Source organism: Pseudophryne corroboree, chromosome 11 (genome assembly GCF_028390025.1).
Source record: "Pseudophryne corroboree isolate aPseCor3 chromosome 11, aPseCor3.hap2, whole genome shotgun sequence".
NCBI classification, from domain to species: domain Eukaryota; kingdom Metazoa; phylum Chordata; class Amphibia; order Anura; family Myobatrachidae; genus Pseudophryne; species Pseudophryne corroboree.
The window spans coordinates 228,461,962-228,466,039 of NC_086454.1; the positions used below are offsets into that span (position 1 = coordinate 228,461,962).

General features: G+C 42.4%; 1 pseudogene; it reads right to left on the minus strand.

Moving 5' to 3' along the window:
- Positions 1-2,772: 2,772 nt before the first annotated feature.
- On the minus strand, positions 2,773-2,892 carry LOC134971384 (5S ribosomal RNA; annotated as a pseudogene).
- Positions 2,893-4,078: the final 1,186 nt, after the last annotated feature.

The following is a 4,078-nucleotide window of genomic DNA, read 5'->3' on the forward strand; positions in this document are numbered from 1 at the left end:
GCACCAGTAGCAGCATCTCGCAAGCGCCATATCGTTCCTAGGCAGGCTATGCTTTGTATCACCGCTTTCCATAACAGGCACACAGCTGACAACCTCTTACGGAAACTGAGGAACATCATTGCAGATTGGCTTACCCCAATTGGACTCTCCTGGGGATTTGTGATATCGGACAACGCCACCAATATTGTGCGTGCATTACATGTGGGAAAATTCCAGCACGTCCCATGTTTTGTACATACAATTAAGTTAATGGTACACAATTTATAAAAAAATGACAGGGGCATGCAGGAGATGCTGTCGGTGGCCCGAATAATTGCGGGCCACTTTCGACATTCAGCCACCGCGTGCCAAAGACTGGAGCACCAGCAAACACTCATGAACATGCCCTGCCATCAGCTGAAGCAAGAGTTGGTAACGAGGTGGAATTCAACCCTCTATATGCTTCAGAGGATGGAGGAGCAGCAAAAGGCCATTCAAGCCTATACATCTGCCTATGATATAGGCAAAGGAGGGGGAATGCACCTGACTCAAGCGCAGTGGAGAATGATTTTCATGTTGTGCAAGGTTCTCCAACCCTTTGAACTTGCCACACGTGAAGTCAGTTCAGACACTACCAGCCTTAGTCAGGTCATTCCCCTCATCAGGCTTTTGCAGAAGCAGCTGGAGAGATTGAAGGTGGAGCTAAAATGGAGCGATTCTGCTAGACATGTGGGACTTGTGGATGGAGCCCTTAATTCGATTAACCAGGATTCACGGGTGGTCAATCTGTTGAAATCAGAGCACTACATTTTGACCACCGTGCTCGATCCTAGGTTTAAAGCTTATGTTGTATCTCTCTTTCCGGCAGACACAAGTCTGCAGATGTTCAAAGACCTGCTGGTGAGACAATTGTAAAGTCAAGTGGAACGTGACCCGCCAACAGCTCCTCCTTCATTTTCTACCACCACTGGAGCTGCCAGGAAAAGGATAACATTTCCAAAATCACCCGCTGGCGGTGATGCAGGGCAGTCAGGACCAAGTGCTGACATCTGGTCCGGACTGACGGACCTGCCAACAATTACTGACATGTCGTCTACTGTCACTGCACATGATTCTGTCACCATTGAAAGAATGGTGGAAGATTATATGAGTGACAGCATCACTGTAGGCATGTCAGACAGTCCGTACGTATACTGGCAGGAAAAAGAGGCAATTTGGAGGCCCTTGCACAAACTGGCTTTATTTTACCTAAGTTGCCCCCCCCCCTCCAGTGTGTACTCCGAAAGAGTGTTTAGTGTAGCCAGTCACCTTGTCAGCGATCGGCGTAGGAGGTTACTTCCAGAAAATGTGGAGAAGATGATGTTCATCAAAATGAATTATAATAAATTCCTCCATGGAGACATTTACCAGCATTTGCCTCCAGAAAGTACACAGGGACCTGTGATGGTGGATTCCAGTGGGGACGAATTGATTCTATGTGAGGAGGAGGATGTACACAGTGAAAGGGGTGAGGAATAGGGGGATGAGGTGGACATCTTGCCTCTGTAGAGCCAGTTTGTGTAAGGAGAGATTGATTGCTTCTTTTTTGGTGGGGGCCCAAACCAACCAGTCATTTCAGCCACAGTCGTGTGGCAGACCCTGTCGCTGAAATGATTGGTTTGTTAAAGTGTGCATGTCCTATTTATACAACATAAAGGTGAGTGGGAGGGCCCAAGGACAATTCCATCTTGCACCTCTTTTTTTATCTTTGCATCATGTGCTGTTTGGGAACTATTTTTTAAGTGCCATTCTGTCTGACACTGCAGTGCCACTCCTAGATAGGCCAGGTGTTTGTGCCGTCCACTTGGGTTGCTTAGCTTAGTCATCCAGCGACCTCGGTGCAAATTGTAAGACTAACAATAATATTGTGAGGTGTGAGGTGTTCAGAATAGACTGGAAATGAGTGGAAATTATGGTTATTGAGGTTAATAATACTATAGGATCACAATTACCCCCAAATTCTATGATTTAAGCTGTTTTTGAGGGTTTTTTGAAAAAAACACCTGAATCCAAAACACATCCGAATCCGACAAAAATTCGAAAGGGAGGTTTTGCCAAAACGCGTCCGAATCCAAAACACGACCGCAGAACCGAATCCAAAACCAAAACACAAAACCCGAAAAGTGTCCGGAGCGCATCTCTACTTATAACACAAATGTGTCCTTATGAAGCAATGTAACTGTCAGTGGTGCTTCCCTGAGTCAGTCAGTACATATATAAGTATACAGAAGGATCAGAAATAAGACACTGATGGGAAGCACTCAATTTAAGAGAGATGTGCTAAAATGCAGAAAGCCATCTAAAACAGCAAATTTTATTGGATATACTTTAAAAACAAGGGAGTCCAAACAGTAATATGCAAAAGTGAGAAACACTGCATAAATATAAGCTGTGATATGGATAATTAAATAGGCATTTATGCCAAAATAATATCACAGGCTGGACAGTTTAAATCGGCAGTCAGCAGACGGCAGATAATGTTCAAACAAAAAAACAAATAGAAGAAGTTCCAATTATTGTGCTTCTCTACTCAGTGTGCTATTTGTCAGTTGGTTAATGGAATAAATGTATATGTACTGTATATACAAATGTTGATTTAAAAAAATGAGAGTGACCGTTATCTCTCCAACACGTATCCCAATATGGGACATTGAGTATATTGGATTTAAATCATTGGTCAGTTGAATCCAGTAGTGTATAGTATGCAAAATTGTACCAAAAGGCAATAGTGTAGAAAATAAGGTAGCAATTAGTTAATTACAGTACCTGGGTATTCCCAGGTGGTCTTCCATCCAAGTATTAACCCAGCCCAGCACTGCTTAGCTTCCAAGATCAAACAAGATTAGGCATGACCAGTGAGGTATGGTTGTAAATTAAAGTTTTGCTGATATAGCAGCACATTAATAGAGTGGACCAGAGCCGGCCTTAGGCATAGGCAAACTAGGCAAATGCCTAGGGCATTTGGTATGCTTTGGGGCACCAGCAGCTTCTGCTGATTAAAATGATATGCAGCATGCCTATATTCTGTGTGTGACTGCGGCTGTATCTGCATACGAAATGTTACGTTGCAGTGTATTCCTGGAAATCACTGTAATGTAGCATTTCGTATGTAGATACAGCCGCAGTCACACACAGAATACAGTCATGCTGCATATCATTTTAATCAGCAGAAGCTGCTTGTGCATCCTACCCACATAGTAATGCAAATAAGATGCATTTTCATAAACAAAAGGCTCCCGACGTTAGCAGAGCTGCCAGCTGACTCATGCCAGGCATCTCCTGCAGAACTAGTGGCGGCGCTAGGGGGCACCAGCCAAAATCTTGCCTAGGGCATCATATTGGTTAGGGCCGGCTCTGGAGTGGACAGTACAATAGCTGAAATTCTATCACAGACTAATTACTATACCACTTGGTAAACTTTGTATAAAATAAGGATGAAACATTGTATCCAGCATCTCCATCAGCATAGGGTTATCACAAATTCCCCAGTGGAATCAAAGTACATCCAGATGCAGTGCAACAATTCAGGCAGATTGTTACCAATTGGATAAATAACGCTGATCTACTATAATAAATTTTTTTCTTTCACAAGACCTAAATAAACTGAATCCAAATTTATTTTTCATGCTGAATTCGAATATGCATTTAGATTTTTTGTTCCTTCGGGCAGGGTTTTTTTCTGACGTATACTTAGCCTTAAATTAGTACTTACGTAATTCAAAATTAGAAATATACAGTTAATTTTGGCTGACCTAAAAAGTTGTAAATGATGATTTTCGGCATTTTTTTCTATTAGGATGTCTCTCTTCATGGTCCAGCAATAGTCAGCCAGCATACTGGAACTACATTTGTCTTGGTACCTTTCTTGCATTTTAGACATCTGCTGCTGGAAACATTTGGCATGTTTATCATTTACTGTACATCCCCAAGATTTTCTGATAAGAAGTCTAGGTACAGTAGGAGTCAAATTAGTGAATTTTTAAAGACATGTTACATCCCATAGCTTTATATGAAATCACTAGATTGCTCACTATGGCCCTCATTCCGAGTTGATCGCTCG